General features: G+C 45.8%; 1 protein-coding gene across 1 annotated transcript in view; it reads left to right on the top strand.

Annotated features, from left to right (window-relative positions):
* Positions 1-20,948, top strand: part of DDX4 (DEAD-box helicase 4) — a 2,434,953-nt gene that overhangs the window by 226,697 nt on the left and 2,187,308 nt on the right. The window lies entirely within an intron of this gene.

Consider the following 20,948-nt stretch of genomic DNA (forward strand, 5'->3'; position numbering starts at 1 on the left):
GACACTTTAAATATTGCTCTTATAAACTAACTTCAGTCTTTAATGATTTGCCACTAATTTGCCAAAAAAACCCCACAATTTTATGAAAAAATGGACCAAAAATGTTAAAAGTAGCCACACAATACAGCTAGGAACCTGTCAAAGGAGGGCACTTTTTTTTTAGTAGTACTGCTAGTTTGCAGCTGACAAAATAAAAATCTACATGCATTTCTGAAATAACTAATAAGAGTTAGATTACTTTTATTTCTTAATTGTAAACCCTCAACATTTTCTTCCAAAATTGCCATTTTGCGGCGGGATTAATAGGGGAAGAGCAACCTTTTGAGCCAAAATTGGGGACAGTTGAGAGGTCTGGATATGCCTAATTCTGTAAAGCAATTTATTTGCAAGTACCTCTCAACCTGTGAATGCAGGAAATCTGGACAAGGCCAAATTATACTGGGGGAACATATAAACAGTACTAAAAAATGTTTAAACTGAGACCATTTATGAAATAACAGGTCTTGCTTTATTATACATTTTTCTGAAGGTTATGAAGTCTGAAACTCTGTCATTATTTAGTGACTTAATTTCTAAATTATTTGCTAGAAAACCACGCATTTTATGAGGAACAAAATAAGCAAAAATCTATTTATTCTGTGAAAATCTGGACAGTTGAGAGGTATAGTTCAGCCAGGGCAGTCTTTGAGTTTGCCGCCCTTCCCCTTCACAAAATCATGGTTGAATGGAGCCTCCCCCTGCAGCCATTCCAGTGAACCATTACTTGGCTATTTCACCCCATTTACCATAAACATTAATGTACCTACTGCTTTACTTCTATGATTTGGACTTCATTTGAAAGTTTTATTTTGCGTTTTACAGCACAAACACTAAAATATCTACTAAACAAAGCGATGCAATCTCACAGTGAAAACAGACTTATTAGCATTAAAACTTCTCTGCCCTTGAAACTCACATTCATTGAAAAAGCATTGAAACCCACATTCAGAGAAAATACATTTTGCCAGTGGCAGATAAAGATTAACTTTGGGCTGTTTTCAAATCATAGGCCCCTTGCACACGAAACATACACGTGCTCTTTGATGCACCTTCTTGATTGCATTAAATTATATTCCTTCTACAATATAGTACAGTTAGAGGGCGTTTTAAATTTGTTGTTTTGAACATTTTTCCAGTAAACAAAAACAAAATGCATGCACCAATAATGAGAAAACTGCTCAATTCAGAACATTTATATCATAAGTCTACTCAAACTTCTACAGTCCACCAGTATCTGTAAATATGCACAGTCTCTGAAGAAGTAAAAGTCCTCTAAATTCCACATTAAAGAAATAAATCTGTAACTAATGAAGAGGTTGCTGCTAGCAAACAACTTTATATTTCATTTTATCATCTACAAGTAAGTGCCTGTTGCCCTTGAGGAATAAATTGCCATTGTTGCATTAAAAAAAGATAAGCTAGTAATATTGCAATAGGGAATGGATGGCAGACTGATAACAGGTTCATCTAGTTACTAGGTATCTTCAAAATGGACTGCAGCATCTACCCCCTTTACAATGCAATAAATTATCAGCAGTGCGTTTACCTACTGTGGGAGTAGAACCCACAGCCTTCTTCATCAAAAGCAATTGCATTACCTGTTATGCTGTTAACAATGCAAGCAAACTCCGCATAAGCAGCACTAAACTTTTGTTCCCTTGAAGATCTCTGCTTCTAAAATCTACTTGACACTCAGCTGTATCTCTGAACTTTGTAGCACAAGAAATCTGGAAAAAGCCAAAATTTAGGGGGGGGGGTGCAAAAGACCAAAAAACAGGGACACATTTCCAACATTGATTATATAATGTTGGAAAGTTGCTAGAATAAAATGCTGTTAACCACCATACATTTCTCTGCCAAGTATTGAGCCCAGGAACCCTGTGCAAAATAGAGCAACATACCACTATGCCAAATAATCTGTTTTATGAAAGTGAGGAAGACTAACTTAAATGGCTTCCATTTAGTGAATTCAGCTTTCGCCATAGCTGTCAACATCTTAGCACAAGACACCTGAACAAAACCAATAATGGGGGAATACAGCCCCCAAACATGTTCAGTGAATTCAATTCTCACCATAGCTCTCAACCTTGACACAAAAAACCTGGACAAAGCCAATAATGTGGGAATACAGTCCCAAAAATAGGGGCAAATTTCAAGTATCCGTCTTATAAACTTAGAATATTGCTATGATAGGTTTTACGTTATCGTGTACGTTCTGAAGAATATGAAGTCTGAAATTCAAATGCTTGTTTTTATTTAACATTTGTTAACCAGGAAAGTCTGACTTGGAACAACAGCCAATTTTCAGTAGAAACACTCCAGACATGTCTTTCTATGATGGGAGAACACCCGAGCAAACCCACACAAACACAGCAAAGACATGCAGACTCCACACAGAAGGCACCCCAGCCAAGAATCAAACCAGACTACTTGTAACTGGGAGGCAACAATGCTACCACTGCACTACTGACTGTGTTAAGAAACAAAAATACTGAAACCACAGATTGAGGAACAGAACAAATGAGGCAAAAATCTGCAAATTGTTTTAAATGGTGGTGGGTAGGGAATTCAGGCTGTTGCCACTTAGCCCCAAGATACAGGGTGCAAGCCTTATTCTCTACCCACCACCATGTAGCAACTGGGGCATCACACACACACACACACACACACACACACACACACACACACACACACACACACACACACACACACCCTTCCTGAGCCAAAGTTGCTTTCCATACCAAATACATCTCCTCTTTCCACACCGTGAGCCAAAAGCTGCTGTAACAAAGTCCTTTCCATGCTGATTAAAGCCCGTGCTAAATCCACCAAGTAATTCCTATTCTGATCCTGTCCTTTCTTCCTGCAAGAGCACCTAGTCCTTCCTGCCTGTGGACGTTGCAGTCCGATCCCCTTCCAGTCTATGCAGTTGTAACTGCATAGACTGCTGGGAAAATTTGGAGTTGAATGTTGTATTCATACTCTGGACTGCTGGTGGAGACTGTCTGGATTCTGTGCGCATGCACCAGACTGGTTCATCAGCAGTCCAAATGCTGCAGTTGTGCATGTGCAGTGTTCCGGGACTCGCATTTTTATTTCTCTTCTTATTTTTTTTTTCTTTTTTGTTTTATTTTACAGTTTTACAGCTGGGGTATGCACAGCTGGGAGGGCTGCAGTCCAATAGCACGAGCCACCCCTGGTAATAGTTGTAGTTTGCCTTAAAGGGCTTAGGCCAACTATAAGCACTGGCACACGTTTTTCATTAGAAGGCTAATATGTTGCGAGTGTCCATTTCTGTCATGGCTGATGACAAGGACAAGCACCCCAAGTCAGGGTTTAAAAAATGCCCTAAATATGGGCAGAAGTCTGTTACGCACTGCCATGTTAATTGTGTCTACTGTTTAGGTGCCTTGCACTTAGAAGAAACCTGATCCATATGCCATTCCTTTTCCTCTCGGGTCTTCCAAGAGAGGAAGCTCATTGAAGGGAGTTTTTGTTAACCTCCTTTCCAGGAGGCATTGAGTAACAAGGATGGATCTAGTAAGATGTTCTTCGTGTTTCACTGTTGCAGTCATAACTGTAGGGTGCTCCTGCCGGCAGGCAGCCTGAGGTCGGCCAGAATCCCAAAGTCTGGGTCCGGCGTCTGCTGTATAGCTAGTACCTTGACGTCAGTACGCTTTGGTACATAGCCCTCAGCCAACACCATCTTCTCCAGTCTTTCTTGCCGTGTGGTGGAAAGCAGCTCGCAAGTCGTTGGTTGGCGATTATCGAACAGCGTATTTGGTTGTTGTCGGTCCGAAGTTCTTACTTCTCTTATCAAAGCTAAGTACCCCGTTGGGGAATCTTTTTCTTGTTCCTCCGATGTCAGAAAAAGTTAATAATTGTATAGCGTGTGGGAAACAAATACCTCATAAAGATTTCCACTCTTACTGTCTACCTTGCTTAGGCCCTGACCACGACGTTTCTTGTTGTCTGTTCTGTGCCAGGTTCAACTCTCGTACTATCAAGCGCAGGTACGATTGGGCTTTAAATTATTTTGGCAGACGCTTCAATTATAGAATGTCGTCGGACACTACCGGAGTCCAAAAGAAGCGCAAAGACAAAGACAGGCGGTCGAGGTCCAAACAGGACTCGTTGCAGCTGGAGCCAGCGTCCGGTTCGGCTGTCGTCAGTGAGGCGCTTTTGCAGCCCCTGTCGTCCTCCACTTCTGAACCGATGGCCGATACGGACTCCCATGGGGAGCCATCAAGGCCCACTATTTTAACTGCTGCAGGACCTTCGGACGTCGCTCCTTCAGATGGGTCCGGAACCGCTGTGCAGGTACCGGCTTCTGAGGGGGTTTTCAGGCCTACTCACATTACTATTTCAAAGACAAAGACTCCTGTTAAGTCTAAAGTTCCAGCTCAAGCTGCTTCTGAATCCACTCCCAAGACACAAAAGCAATTATTGAGGATGGCTGAAGATTTGCTTACAGTGATTAGGGGTTCTCACCCCCCTCCTGAGAAAAGGCCTCGACAGGATGTTACTCTGGATTCCTCTGACCAGGCTTCTGTATCTTCTGTTTCTTCCTCAGATCAGGACTATTCCTTTCCCCCTTATGAGGATTCGGATGCTGAGGACTCTTTACCCTCGGCCTCTCCGCCTGAGGATTTTTCTTTTGGGGAAACCCTGCATGAGATGAGGAAACATTTTCATTGGGAAGGACAGGAATATTCTGCTTCCAAGAAGAGGCTTAGAGAATTTCTTCTTCTTCCTCAGCATAGGCCTTTAGCTATCCCTCCTGTTTTGGACATTGTAGATGATGCTTTTTCTGAGGCTAATTTGAATCCTGATTCCATGCCTCCTGCTCCTTCTAAGCCTGATAGATTTTATTGGATTCCTGACTCTCATTTATTTTTATTTAAAAACCCTTCTGCGGATCCTGAAACTGTTTCTCGGGGCTCTAAGGCTGCTAAGGTTGCTACTTCTAAAAATTCTATTCCCTCTGAGAAGGATTCTCGTGCTTTAGACAGGTGGGGAAAAAAGGTATATACTTCTGCTACCCTGTCTGTAAGGGCTTTAAATTGCCAGTTTCATATGTTAAAATATCAGCAATTTCTATTGTCTGTTTTAAAGCAAAAGCTTGCTTCCCTTCCTGCTTGTGCAGAGGATAAGGAACTTCAGGATGTTTTGCATGCTACTGAACAGGTTAACCAGCATAGCTTACATTGTGGTTTTGATGCTTTGGATGCTTCTTGCAGGGCTGCTGCCTCTGGTACTGTTATTAGGAGACATGCCTGGCTTCGTGAACAAAGTTTGCCTGAACAGGTTAAGGCTAAGTTATTAAATGCCCCTGTTCAACAAGATGTTCTTTTTGGATCTAAGGCTGAGGAAGCTATTAAAAAGATGGAGGAAAAGGCAAAGTCTATGCAGACTGTAAAAGATTTCTTGCAAGTTCACCCTCCTAGATTTTCCAGGAATTGGCCCTCTAAAAATTGGTCCTTTCCCACGTATGACAGGCCTCAAAGGGGAAGATATAGGCGCTCCAGAGGTCATGGTCAAGGCCAGGCCTCTTACAGATCTAGACAATGGACTGCTTCTTCACCTAGAAGGGGAGAAGACAGATCCCAATCTCAAAGAAAGCAAACTCAATGACTCTCTCGGTTGGGCTTCAGGACCCCTTCACCTGGACGCCCCTCTCGGAGGAAAACTGTCTCTTTTTTACAGAAATTGGACTCCTATTACCCAGGACAGATGGGTATTGGACGTGATTTTAAAAGGTTACAAATTCCACTTTCACACTTTGCCAAGGACTCACGGTTGGCCAGATCTGCCAAAACTTCAATGGTCAGAGGCCTTAACTCAAGTGGATGCTCTTCTGGCCATGAGAGCTATAGAGCCTGTTCCACTCTCGGAAATGGGAAAAGAGTTTTATTCAAGACTGTTTCTGGTTCCTAGAAAACAAAACTCTTGGAGACCTATTCTGGACCTTTCTGTGTTAAACAAATTTTTGGAAATTCCAAAGTTCAAGATGCTTACTCTGCAACAGCTAATTCCAATGCTCTCTCAGGACGCCTGGATGGTGACATTGGACTTAAAGGAAGCCTATTTACATATTCCCATCAGACAAGAACGCAGGAAATTCCTCAGGTTCAAGGCAGGTTCGAGGCACTTTCAATTCTCTGTTCTGCCCTTTGGTTTATCTACTGCGCCCAGAGTCTTCACCAAGTGCCTGGCACCAGTAGTGGCTTACTGCAGACTTCAGTGGATCCAGATTTACCCCTATTTGGACGACTGCCTTATTCAGGCAGACAGCAAAGATCTTCTGCTTCAACGTCTGGACTTTGTTCAACGTCTTCTCCTCCTACTGGGATTCTCGGTGAACATAAAAAAGTCACGTTTGATCCCTTCTCAACAAATGGTATTCTTGGGAGCCCTCTTAAATACAACCTTACAAAGGGCCTTCCTCACTCCAGAAAAACAAATTCAGCTGGCTTCTACTTTCAACACCTTGGCAACTCTATCTCAGCTCACTGCAAGGAAATTCCTGCAGGCTCTGGGCTACATGGCTTCCTGCATTCTGTTGATTCCAAACGCAAGGCTTCACATGAGAAAGCTTCAGTGGTATCTGAAAAGTGTATGGTCACAGCATTACCACGATCTGGATATTCTGATTCCTCTGATCCCCTGCCTTCAGAAGGAGTTCCTCTGGTGGTCCAGGGCATGCACTTCAAACAAAGGAAAACCTTTTCGTCTTCCTCAACCTACTCAAATCCTAACCACGGACGCCTCGGATTATGCTTGGGGAGCACACTTTCTAGACAATTGCCAGCAGGAAACCTGGACAAAGGACCATCTTCACTGGCACATCAATCTGAAGGAAATGTTGGCAGTTCAAAACGCCCTTCTAGCCTTCAAGAATCTTCTACAACCAGGCCCTCTGCTAATTCGCACAGACAACACCACGGTCATGTTGGTACATCAACAAGCAGGGGGGTTCTCATTCATACCCCCTTTGCAGACTAGCTATGGGTTTATGGGACACAGCTCTAAATTTGAATCTACATCTCCAGGCTCAATTCATTCCAGGGAAACAGAATCTCTTAGCAGACAGCCTGAGCAGAAACATTTCAGATCCTCACGAATGGATGCTAGACACCAACTTGTTCAACAGGATTACTGCAGTTTGGGGATGTCCCCAGATAGATCTGTTTGCATCCCATCTCAATCAGCTGCCTCGCTTTTGCACCAGGTCCTTCCACAAAGCAGCTTGGAGAGTGGATGCCCTGTCCTTCAGCTGGAGAAGCCTTTCAGCTTATGCCTTCCCTCCTCTTCCTCCACTACCTCTGGTATTACTGAAAATAAAACAGGACAAGCCCAAGTTCCTCGTCTTGATTGCTCCAAATTGGCCTCGACAGTTTTGGTATCCAACTTTAAAGCTCCTGTTCTCGGGACCTCCTTGGATTCCCCCACTGAACCCTTCGCTTCTGTCCCAGCATCAGGGTCAGTTACTACATTCCAATCTCAAGACCCTTTGCCTGGCAGCTTGGCTCTTCAAAGGAATTTGATTCCTTCTAGTCTTCCCAAACAAGTTTTGGATGTTCTTTTGGAAGCTAGACGGCCTAGCACTAGGAAATCCTATGCTTCTAAATGGAAGAGGTTTTCTATTTGGATGCAGGACCGAGGTTCTGATCCTCAGGTACCTGATCTCTCTTCTATTTTGCTTTACCTTTCGGAACTTTTATCTAAAGGACTTTCCTTTTCTTCCATTAAGATTCATGCTTCTGCTATCTCTGCGCATTTCAGTTCTGATCCTCCTGTTTTTTCTCATCCTTTGGTGAAGCAGTTCTTGAGAGGGGCTAAAAATTTACGGCCTCCAAGGACCCCTCCTGTCCCTGCCTGGGATCTTAATTATGTTTTAGAAAAACTTACTTTGCCTCCTTTTGAGCCTGCTGCATCTTCAGATATTAAGTTTCTATCCTGGAAGACTGTTCTTTTGTTAGCATTGACCTCTGCCAGAAGGGTCTCAGAGTTGCAAGCTCTCATGGCTGTGGAACCATACCTTATTTTCCATCAGGACAGAGTATCCTTGAGGACCAATCCTACTTTCATGCCTAAAGTGATTTCGAAAGTGGCTTTAAATCAGACAATTCACCTGCCTACTTTCTTTCCAAATCCTCAAAACAAAGGGGAAAGGATTTTGCATTCATTAGATGTGCACAGACGGTTATGATTTTACCTGGACAAGACTAAAGATTTCAGAAAGTCTAACCAATTGATGTTATGTGATCCTATCTCGCCTACATTCTGAATGATGGGTTCGGAGCCGATCCCTCGGCTCCGACTCGGCACGCTTATGCCAAAGAGCGAAGTCTCTTACTGGCTGAGCTTACCATATCCCAGGATGCACCACTACCAGTCTCCCAGATCTCGTTTGCCGCTAACAAGTGAAGACGTGGTCTCGAGCTGGCTGAGTTAAGTAGTGATTATTTCACTAGTTTTTCTGTCAGGATTTTCTTCATTCTCTACAAAAAGCTGTTTTAACAGCTATTCTTGTGTTTTGAGTGTGTTTGACAAAATTCACTTGGTGAATTCTTGTGTTGTGAGTGTGGACTAGGAGTACCTCTTGTCTGGAAAGGCCTTTCCCGGTCTTTTTATTTGTAGGTGACTTTGGTTCTGTTTCACTTATATTTCTCTTCCTTAAAGAGGAACTACTGAGAGAAATTATTACATTTACAGAGTTTGTGCTGTGTTTAACTAACTCAGAGTATTGCGAGTGTAAACTGTAAGCCTATTATAGGTCTGTCACCAGTGTTCTTTACAGTTACTTTCTGAAAATTTCTGTAATGTCTCAGAATCCTAGGCCTTCGGGCTTCAAGAAATGTGTAAAATGTAGCTTCAAAATGTCCATCACGGACGATCACTGCTATGTGTGTATTGCTTAGGGCAAAGCATTTACAGGAATCATGTAGTGTATGTCACGCTTTTTCCTCAAGGGTCCTCCAGGAGAGGAAAAATAAATTAATTCTAAGGGATTAATTAAACCTTCTTTCAAGAAGCTTTGGCATCCTCTCCTTCTCCAGCCAAAAGAAAGGGCGCCGACCAGTCCGTCGGATCCGATCGCTAAGAAACAAAGGCAGGCCTCTCCTTCGGCTCCAAGGACTTGGAGCCGAGGTCGAACGGTCTGCCTCGATGCCACCAGTATCGACTCCTCTGGCTTCGGAGCCGATAGCTGGGGCATCGAGGCGGGTCATCTTCGCCGGCTCCACTGCTCTCGGAGCCGACAAAGGTTGCCCGCTCAGACACTTCCTCCTCGGCGCCGCAGTCCACCTCGGCACCGATGGAATCTGGTGTGTGTATTCCCTCGGCGCCGATACTCATCGAGTCGCCGAGCCGGTCCCCTAGTCCTTTGGGGCCGTTGGAGAGGCCCTCGACCCGTTCTGTTTCCTCTCGGTCTTCGAGGATGTCAGATTCTGATATAGACAGGGTGCTCCAAAGACTGTTCCAGTCCCCAGTCTTCCAAAAATTTGTTTCGGTTCCGACCCAGTTGGCTTCGGAGCCGATGACCTTGGCCCACCCCATTGCCATTCCTCCTCCGACTGCTTCGGCTCCGTCGGAGCAGGTGCTGTTGGAGCCGATGGAGATCTCAGGGTCGGCTCCGACCCTTACTCCAACCCGGGCCTTCGGGTCCGAGTTTGGTACGCGGACTTCGGCTGGACCGGGGGGTGATGTTTCGGGACCTATGCTTTCGGTTCCGAGCCTCCCCCTCGGTGCTTCGGCTGCGGGTCTTCCGTCGACTATCACGGCTCAGGGGACCGGACACTCCCAGGATTCTGGGGGTCCGGCTTTCAGAGCCATGAGGAGTGCCTTGGCCAAGTCCTCTTGCCATCTCCCGGCTTTACCGGCACCTTCCCTAGGAGTGGAGACTGGGTCTTTGGCAGTTCCCTGTCCGTAGTCAGTGGAGCCCCGGGGCCTGAGGTTACCCCAGTGGGGGTTCCCCTCCTCCTGAGGGTTCTTCTGAGCTGTCTTCGGAGGAACCCCCAAGGAAGAGATCGTGCAAGAGGAAGCACGTGGACTCCCCCGAGTCTATTACTTCAGACACTGATCTGGATGATGCAGAGGGGTCCCCGAGGTCGTCCTCGGATGATGTCTCCTTTGCAGACATCTTAGAGATCCTCAAACAACGAGGCGGCTGGATATCCAAACCCCCCTCTACTGACGAGTCTGTGCTCCTCAAGGCCTTTGGGGCTCAGCCCTCCGCCTCCTGGGTGTCTCCGCCCGACGAGCTTCTGGATTTAGTTTGTCAAGGGCGGGAACAACCAGATACCGTGGAACCAGTCCCTTCTCGTCCAAATAAATTTTTGTCTGCTCCCCCCGAGAAGGAGTTCCTCTCTAAAGGCGTGGCTGTAGATGCCATGGTGGTGGCATCTGCTACACAACAGGACGTGGCAGAGGCTTCAACGTCCATCCATCCTCCTAATAAGGAGTCTAGGAGTATGGACAGGTGCGGAAGCGCACCCTGACTTCAGCGGCCTTTACTTTAAGGTCTCTGAATTATTTGGCACATTTTACCAGGCTTCAGAGGGATCTGGTCAAGGAGTTGTCAGATTCCTCTCGGTAACCTACCTGAGCAGCTAGCCCAGTCGGTTAGCTCTCAGTTGGCTATCCTTACGTCAATTTCTAACTCGTCCATGAGGCTCATTTCCTATGCGGCAAGGGCGGTAGAGCGGCAGGCACAGGCGTGGCTCACGGAGACAAGCCTGGCTCCGTTTGTCAGTTTGGAGGCCTTCAAGTCTTCCTTCGCCGACGCCCTTTGATGGGTCCTCCTTGTTTGGACCCAAGGTTAAAGACACCCTTACCCGCTGTGAGCAAGAGGGAAAAACTTTATCTGCCGTAGGTGCCTGTTATTCCACTCCCTTCGGCCTTACCCCAAGGCTAAAGGAGGGGAAAATGTGGTTCCAAATCCCGTAAGTTTTTCTCCCAACAGCAGGAAGAATCCTTCCAGAGGCAGAGGACGGGAAATTTTTCAGGGAGACGCCGTCCCAGAGGCGGCAGAGGGCCCCGCAATTCTGGAGACCATGAGTCCTTTCGTGGCTCTTCAGCCTCCCACACGCCATGAGGGATTGCCCGGCTGTGCTGCTCGAGCCATTCGGGTGTCGCTTTGCCAAGCACCTAAAAGCCTGGGAGTCAATCACTCAGGACAGATGGGTGCTTCGGATCATTGCCGGAGGTTACACCATCCCATTCACATACTCGCCCCCACAGTCCAAAAGAATCCCGGACCCACCACCCAGTCAAAGGGAAATGGCAGCCGCAGAAGCTTTAAAGCTGCTAGAAAAGGAGTCATCCAACCGGTCCCCACAGACCAGATCGGATCAGGAAATTACTCCAGGTTCTTTTAGTGCCAAAAAAGACAGGGGACCTGAGACCAATATTGGATCTCAGCAGACTGAACCAATCCGTCACGAAATCCAAATTCCGAATGGTCACGTTACAATCCATTCTCCCATTGTTGGAGAAGGATGTTTGGATGTGCTCCATAGACCTCAAGGACGCCTATTATCACATACAGATACATCAGGCGTCCAGGAGGTATCTGCGCTTCAGCCTGGGAGTCAGTCATTACCAATTTTGCGCTCTGCCCTTTGGTCTCACCACAGCCCGCAGGGTGTTCACCAAGTGTTTGGCAGTAGTGGCGGCTCACCTGAGAAGTCTTGGATTCCAAGTGTTTCCCTATCTGGACGACTGGCTCCTGACTGCCACCACCAGGCATCTACTAATGGACAACCTCAAAGCCACCATCTCCTGGGTGTTACCCTGGGGATTACATTCAATTGGTCAAAGTCTGTCTTGCTGCCCTCTCAACGCATAAAGTTCATAGGAGCAGAGATAGACTCAAGATTGATGCGTCTTTCTTCCTGCCGAAAGGATCCAAACTTTACAGGGCCAAGTTCAAGCTCTGATCTCGAGATCCAAAGCCCCAGCCAGGATGGTTCTACAAGTTCTAGGCTCAATGTCTGCCACGGTTCTTTTAGTCCCTCTGGCAAGATTGCACATGAGGATTCTTCAGTGGCTATTGTCAACGCAATGGTCCTTTCAGGATCTTCCCTCAATCATCACATCATGATTACGGATATATGCAAAAGGGACCTTCGCTGGTGGCTTCAGACATCCAATTTGGATCAAGGAAACCCCTTTGTTCTTCCCTCTCCAGTGGTTACCCTGACGACAGATGCCTCCCAGATAGGGTGGGGGGGGCATTGTCTGGGCAGGCTAGTTCAGGGCTCCTGGCTTCCAGACGAAGCTCTTCTCCACATCAATGTGTTGGAGATGAGGGCTGTACTTCTATCCCTACAAGCCTTACACAAGTTTCTTCCTCAGGGCATCATCGCCATCCACACAGACAACATGTCGGTGGTTTGGTATCTGAACAAACAAGGAGGGACCAGATCTTACCCCCTTTGCAGAGAGGCCATGAGAGTGTGGGAATGGGCTGTAGCTACCAACCGCTTCTTGGTAGCGACCCACATCCCAGGAAAGTCAAATATATTGGCAGACAAATTGAGCAGGACAATTCTCTCTCCTCACGAGTGGTCTCTAAACCACACCGTAGCAGCTCAGGTTTTCAGGAGATGGGGGCCCCCGTGCTGCGACCTATTTGCAACTCCATTAAACACCAAGTGCCAAAGGTTCTTCTCCTTGATCCCACATCAGGGAGTACCAGCCATGGATGCTCTAGCACAACCTTGGCCAACAGGGCTACTTTATGCCTTTCCTCCCATTCCGCTTCTTCCCAGAGTTATTCAAAAAGCCTCTCAACTGGGGTCTTCAATGATTCTGATTGCCCCGTACTGGCCTCGTCAGGTGTGGTTTCCCTACCTGAAGAAGCACGCAGTGGACGATCCGTGGACTTTAGACCTGATTCCGGACTTGCTAATCCATCAGTCGGGACTTCGACATCAGTCCCTTCAATCTTTGAAATTGACAGCTTGGCTCCTCCACTTCCGACTTTAGTTAGAAGGCACACTCTAGACCCGGAAGTGGTTCACATTTTATCTTCGGCCCACAAACCCACCACTAACAAATTGTACCTTAGTAAGTGGAAGAGGTTTGCTATCTGGGCTCAACTCAAGGGCTTAGACCCCATCACTGCTCCTGTCCCAGAGGTCTTGAAATTTTTAACATCCTTGTTTAATCAGGGATCTTCCGTCTCAACTATTAAAGTCCAACTAGCGGCTATTTCTAAATTCCACGAATCCATGGATCCTCCTTTGATGAGCAGCAGACTATGCAAAACTTTCATTAAAGGTGCGAACCTATTAAGACCACCAATTTTTCATCCTGCACCTCCGTGGGATCTTGATTTGGTGCTTCGTGCATTAACATCTCCCCCTTTCGAACCGGCTGCTACATGCGAGTTAAAATATCTGTCTTGGAAAACTGCCTTCTTAGTTGCAATTACTTCGGCAAGAAGAGTTTCAGAGCTTCAAGCCCTGTCTATTAAGCCACCGTACTTGATTTTCCACAAGGATAGAGTATCACTTAGGCCTAATCCATCCTTTGTCCCAAAGGTCTGTTCTAGTTTCTGCCTACAACAATCTCTAGAGCTACCGGTTTTCTTCCCAAAATTCTCCAATGAAGCAGAATACACTCTTCATAAATTGGATGTTCACAGGCAGTTACGCTTCTATTTAGACAGGACTCAGCAACTTCGTAAGTCAGACCAGTTGTTTGTGTCCTTCTCAGATAATAAACTGGGCCAAACCATCACAAAAGCTACTATCTCAAAATGGATCAGAGATTGCATAACTCAGACTTATTCTTCTTGAATAAGCAACTTACAACATCTATCAAGGCTCATTCTACCAGAGCTATGGCTACTTCTATAGCTTTTCATTCCAAGCTCGCTATATCGGAAATCTGTGCTGCTACTTGGTCCAATCCGCACACTTTCATTTCCCACTACAAATTGGATGTGGCATCTAGAGGACGAGCTTCATTTGGTTCCACGGTACTCAGGAGTGTTTTCCAGTGAGCCACCCAGGATTCAGGTGCTAGGACGCTGTCCCATCATTCAGAATGTAGGCGAGATAGGATCACATAACATCTTTTAGTTATGTACTCACCATAACTTCAGATGTTTGGGATCCATCTCGCCTACATTCCTAATACCCACCCTCCTTCCCCCTGCCTTGGAGATCAGAAGAGATTGAACGGTTTTGAGTTCTACTGTTTTATCTTGTTTCATCTGACGATGTTATATAAGCAGGGTATGCATGTGTGCATGTATGCGGACAAACTAGATCTGGGGGACTGGTAGTGGTGCATCCTGGGATATGGTAAGCTCAGCCAGTAAGAGACTTCGCTCTTTGGCATAAGCGTGCCGAGTCGGAGCCGAGGGATCGGCTCCGAACCCATCATTCAGAATGTAGGCGAGATGGATCCCAAACATCTGAAGTTATGGTGAGTACATAACTAAAAGTTTGTTTCCTTTGCCTCCAGTTCTCTTGGAAAACCTATTTCTAAACAAACTATTTCCAAATGGATTGCTTATGGAATCAGATTGTTACACTCGTCATGGGAAACAGTTTCCAGGTACCATTAGAAGTCACTCTACTAGAGCAGCTGCCACTTCTACAGCTTTCCTCAGAGGAGTCCCTACCAAGGATATCTTGGAAGCTGCCACTTGGAGTTCTGTGCATACTTTTTCCAAGCACTACAATCTCCCCTTGTTTTCTAAGTCCAGGGCAGGCTTTGCCTCTGCTGTCTTGCAGGGTATTCTTGCCTCCCCTTCTATCTAAAGCCTCCTCCCCTTTTACACTGCTTTGGGATTCCACCCTACAGTTATGACTGCAACAGTGAAACACGAAGAACATAGTACAGTTGTGTGCACCTACCATAAATGTAGATGTTAGTGTCTTCACTGTTGCAGTCGGGGTTTCCCTCCCTCCCATCCCCTCTTTTCCTTTTTTGTGGTGTATTTGTGTTTCCTTGTTGGATTCATTTTTGGTTTTTGGGGACTTCTGACATCTAGGGCAAGAAAGGCTGGAGAAGATGGCGTCGGCTAAGGGCTATGTACCAAAGCGTACTGACGTCAGGGTACTAGCCTATACAGCCGACGCCGGACCCAGACTTTGGGATTCTGGCCGACCTCTGGCTGCCTGCCGGCAGGAGCACCCTACAGTTATGACTGCAACAGTGAAGACACCCTAACATCTACATTTATGGTAGGTGTACACAACTGTACTTTCTCAGTCCTCCCAAGACTTCTGTGGATTCGAAAAAGTGGAGTCTGACATTGGCTCCACAGGTCTCGGAGCAGACTGTTTCTTCTTTTGAGTCTGACCCTGGTTTTGGAACTGGTATCTGAAATTCCTAAGTCTCTACTACTTCAGTCAGTACCATCGGTCCATTCATCTGTTTTCTGTTAGCCCCTCATATTTGGATGTGGATCGGGTGGTGCAGAAGCTTCTACATGCACCGGCCTTTGCAAAGTTATCTGCTCTAACCCAGGTGGCTTTGGAGCCGAAGAACCTTATGCCAGCTACATCTTTTCTCCGAACCATACAGGTCCTTCGGAGTAGGACTTGTTGATTTGTGGAGCCTTTGGAGTTGACACCTGCTCTAATGTCTTTGACTCCATTCACTCTGACATCCTTGGTGTCACTCGAAGACTCTAGGAGCAGACAGTCTGGTTGGGTCCGGGGAGGATGGTCTAACTGACTTGTCTGTTCCAACTGTGCCTCTCGGGGCTTCGGCTTGGATGAGCTCTGCTTCTACTTTGGGCCCGGTGCCCACTGTCACAGTGCTGGGGGTATCTACTGTTTTCTCAAATCCATAGGTCCCTTCACATTGGAGCAGGGTTGCCTTCAAAGCCACAGAGTTCTCTCCCAAGACGACCTCAACTTCAGGTCAGACTTCTTCATTCCCTAAAGCGCTTGTCTGCTTCTGCTTTACAAATTCTAGCTAAGTACAGAGACCCAGAGACTCAGGAAGCCCCATTGGGTGGCCCATGCTCTTCAGAGACCTCACCAGAAGCTCCCACTGATGAGGTTCCCAGGAAGTGTGTGTGTAAGAGGGAACATTTGGACCCCCCCCCCTTTCAGGAGTCCCCATGATCCCCCTCTGAGGCTATCTCCTTTGCAGAGATGCTTGAAATCCTTAGGCAGAGGGGTGACTGACAGTCCCAACCCTAGTGAGGACGAGTTTGTTCTTCTGAAAGCTTTCGGGTCTCAGCCCTCCGCCTCTTGGCTGTCTCTGCCCTTCAATTGAGCTTATGCAGCTGGTCTCATGAAGGGCGTGGGAGTCTCCAAACAGCATGGAGCCTGTCTTTAGGAGGCCTAATAATTTCATATCTCCCACCAAGATAAATCCTTCTTTACCTAAGGTGTGCCAGTTGATTCCCATGTTGGTGACGGCAGCCACCGTAAAGGAAATGTTTGATACTTCCTGTATCCATCTTCCTAAGAGACTCCAGGATCATGGATAGATACGGAAAGAGCATGTTTAGTTCAGCGCTTTTGCATTCCGTTTGCTTAACTATTTAACCCATTTTACGAGACTACAAAGATATCTCCTTAAAGAGCTGGGAGAAGATCTTCAGGGTGCAGTAGCTGCAGGAACTACAGACAAAGTTGCCTTCCAGCTTGCTACCTTGAACTCCATAGTGAACTCTTCTATTCAGCTGATGGAACGAGTAGGGGAGCAGGGTACAGGAGTTGCTCTTGGGAGACTCTCCTGGATGTGCTTTTGTTCCTTTGTGGAGCCTTTAGTCATCCTTTGTGAATACCCCCTTTGATGGCTCGTCCCTTTTCTGGGCCCAAAGTTTAGAAAACTTTAACCAGGTGTGCGCAGGAGGGAAAGACTATGCCATCGGAGTTTTTTTTCCACCCCTATTAGACCCTACCCCAAAGGTCAAAAGGGAGGGAAAATGTGGTTTCGAAAAGCCCAAGGAGCTTTTGATGGCTCGGGTGGTTAACTCCCCTCCAGGGCAGAGGAGGGGCAATGATGGAAGATTCCGGCCTTTGGCAAAGGGGGGTCTGTAAAACCAGGGTGATCCCTTCTTTGGGAAGCCCTACCAGCACTCCTGAAAGGAGGCTCAACTGTCCTGCTCTGGAGGCAGTTGGGGGTCACATCTTTGTACCCATACGCCTGGCTCAAAATAACTGGGTACAAATTATCATTTCCAGAGGATACTTCATCCCATTCATTACACCCCCCCCCCCCCATTGACCAGAAAAATCCCAGACGTTCCACCCAGTTACAGGGAACAAGCAACAGTAGAGGTTCAGACGTTGCTAAGAAAGTCATCCAACAAGTCCCAGCAGACCGAACAGGATCCGCAACTTACTCAAGATTCTTTTTAGCTCCAGAAAAGACAGGGGACTGGAGACCTATATTAGACTAAACAAATCAGTGAAGAAAGAAGTTTTGGATGGTGACACTCCAGTCAGTACTTCCCTTCTTAGGGAAAGACAGTTGATCTCCAGGATGTATACGGCCACATAAAAATGGCCAGGCCATCCAGGGATCATCTGCACTTCTAGCTGGGAGCCAATCATTACCAGTTTCGAGCCCTGCCCTTTGGTCTCACTGCAGCCCTCAGAGTGTTCAAATGCATGACAGTGGTCACGACTCACTTGAGACCTTTAGTATTCCAGGTGTTTCCTTACCTAAACGATTGGCTCCACACAGCCACTAGCAGGCATCAACTCATTCAGGCCAAGGAATCCACTCTGTCACTCTGCAACCAGCTTGGCATTACAATCAACTCAAAAATCTGCCTGGTCGCCATCGCAGCATATAGTCTGTCTGAGCAGAACTGGACACCACCACCATGCTAAGACTTCCAGTAGAAAGTCTCACTTCTCCATCAGCTTGTCCTCAATCAGAAATTCCTGCAAAAAGGATCTTCAGTGATGGTTGACCTCACTTCATGTTATGATAGGACGGGCATTTTCAGTAAGAATAGCCCAAGGCACATGGACTGATAGACACACATTTGCATATCTGTGTCTTAGAGATGAGTGCAGCACTTTTGGTTTTGTGGTACTTCCAGGACTCTCTTCCTCTGGGTATGATTGCTATTCAGACTGACATGTCAGTGGTCTGGTACTTGAACAAACAAGGAGGAACCAGATCCTACCCCCTTTGTCACGTGGACCTAAGAGTATGGCAGTGGGCTATATCCACCCAGCGCTTTCTGTTAATGCACATACTGGGGAAATCCAGCATGATAGACAAGTTGAGCAGAGCAATTTTGTTGCCCCGTGAGTCGTCCCTCAAGACAGAAATAGTGGACAGGATATTCTGCAGGTGCGGCCAGCCTTGCTGCGACCTTTTTGCCAGTCATATGAGCAAATGTAGAAGTTACTTTGCTCTGACCCCCCCCCCCCCCCCCTGGAGAAGCCGCAAGGGATGCACTCATTCACGATTGGCCCCCAGGTCTCCTGTATGCATTCCCACCAATCCTGTTGATACCAAAGGTATTACAGACAGCAAAAGCCCTGGGAAGGACCATCATTCTAATAGCTCCTTATTGACCTTGTCAGATTTGGTTCCCTTTCCTACGACTTCATCTTTTGGAGGACCCCTGGATTCTGGACAGAGTTCTTCTGATGCACTCATCAGAACTTCATCCATCTTCTGCAGTCCCTGAAGCTGACAGCTTGGCTGCTCCCATTCCAATCATAGGCAGGTTCCATAACCTCTCCATTGAGACAAAGCAAATTCTTATTCTCTCTCAAATCCTTTAAGGAAGCTATACCTTAGCAAATGGAAAAAACAATTCTCTATGTTCCTCTAGAAATAATATTAATCCTTACCCAAGCCCCTATGGCCTCTATACCAGAATTCTTGACCATGATCTTCAATAAAGGAGCTGCAGCAGCAATAGTCAATGTTCAACTTGCTGCCATCTCTAAATTTCATTTTGGATTTGAAGGGTTGAATATTGTTGCACAAATTATCTAAAGCCTTTCTCAAAGGGACCTTTCATATTGGACTACCTGTGAAATTTCCCTGTTCTCCAAGGAATCAAAATTTTATGCTTTCCCACATAATTCTTCCTCCATTAGAACCAGCTTTGTCATGTGACCTCATTTTTATTTTTTAGTGGCTATTACTTCTGCTTGCAGTGTGTCAAAGCTTCAAGCCTTGTCCATTGTGCCTCCTTATTTGATTTTCCATGCTGACAGTCTGACTTTAAACAAATCTCTCTTGCTTGCCCAAAGTTTGCACTGAAACTAATCTCAACCAAATTAATGATTTGCAAGTTTTCTTCCCCAATCACTCCAATCTAGAGTACATGCTGCACAAACTTGATGTTCACAGCTCAGATTTTATTTGGATAGAACAAAAGATTTCAGGAAATCGGAGCAGCTTTTAGTTTCTTTTTCAGATTCCAGGGAAAGTATGCCAGTGGCTAAAACTGTCTAAATGATTATCTGATTTTATCACCCTTGCTTATTGAGCTGCCAGTATACCCTTGCAGCATAAAATTAAAGCTCACTCAACCAGAACAGTTTCTACATACTTGGCTTTTTCTGCCAGACTTCCTATTGATAACATTTACCCAGCAGCCACTTGGTCAAAACCTCAAACCTTTATCACTCATTACAAAGTTGACAAGGCCTCCTTTGGATCTACGGTCCTGAGAAATATACTCTCGTGAGCCACCCGAGGTAGATGGTGCTTGGGACGCTACCCATCAGTAAGAATGAAGTCGAAATAGAACAACTTTACATAAAGAAGTTATGTACTTAACATAACGTTCCATGTGAGTTGATCTTGCCTTTATTCTTGCGTCCCTCCCTCCTTACCCCCTCCAGTGCTCTCAGAAGACTGAGATGCCTCTTCCTGGTCACTCAACACTTCTATATGTGGGTCCTTATGGAGTTATAGAATGACATATGGTGGTTTACGCAGCAAACAAGATCTGAGGTAACTCGAGGTGCATCATGGGATAGGTACTTGGCCTCAAGCTACTTGAAATCCTCCTGCTTTGTAGTAGGTGCCGACTCTGAGCTGAGAGATCTTCTCTGAACCCATCCGTAAGAAAGAAGGCGAGATGAACTCACATGGAACGTTATGGTAAGTACGTAACTTTTTTTAGCTCTTGGTCAACATTTGCCTTTGAGGCCACTATTGAGTATGGTAGGTTGCCTTCCATTGTTGGGGAAAGATTAGATTTCTGTCACGTCAGATGAAATGTTGAAGTCTTTACCATAATGAAAGATCTGTAGTAACTGAAATTTTGTGTAATAAAGTTCACTTTTTTTTGGCAGTGATGGTCACATTTTGTGCTGTTTAGTTTTTCTGTAGACTAAATATGTGAAGAGGAACTGTGTTTTTATTGAGGTGTAGGAAAATGGTAAACTGCATGCAGAAAACTGTGATAATGCCTTTTCTCTTAGTCCCAAGAGTAAGAGGGTGGTCCAGCTTTTCCATATGTTATGGTAAGTAATATTCATTTATAAATGCAATTTTTTGCTCTTTAGGAATGGTGTTGAACCTGAAAAGGCCTACAGGATTAGTGTTCTATATCAATTAAAAAAAAAAATCCATTGGTGCCGTCCTTCAGCCATTGTTGAGCTTTACATAACTTATTGCAAGAAGATCGTCAATAAATTGGCTACTGTGTTTTGTTTTAGTAGAAGAGAAATCCTTTCCTTTAGTGTGCAAGTTACTCCAGTACTGCACTTGATAGTCCCCCCTGCCCAGCATTTATCCTCAATGAATGGGTTTGAATCCGATCCAACTTGGCTGATGTTAAAGCTAGCAGCCACCAGATTTGTTTTCTCCCATTAAACAATGCACCCTGCCAGTTATTTCATAGGTTCATAGTTTGGTACTAGGCTATCTGCCCTAGGTGCCCATACAAGCCCAGCAAAAAAGGTACCCTGGCTTTCGCCACCAAAGAATTATTTTCT

The sequence above is a fragment of the Protopterus annectens genome, chromosome 2.part2 (assembly GCF_019279795.1).
Source record: "Protopterus annectens isolate FY-2018-M chromosome 2.part2, PAN1.0, whole genome shotgun sequence".
NCBI lineage: Eukaryota > Metazoa > Chordata > Ceratodontiformes > Protopteridae > Protopterus > Protopterus annectens.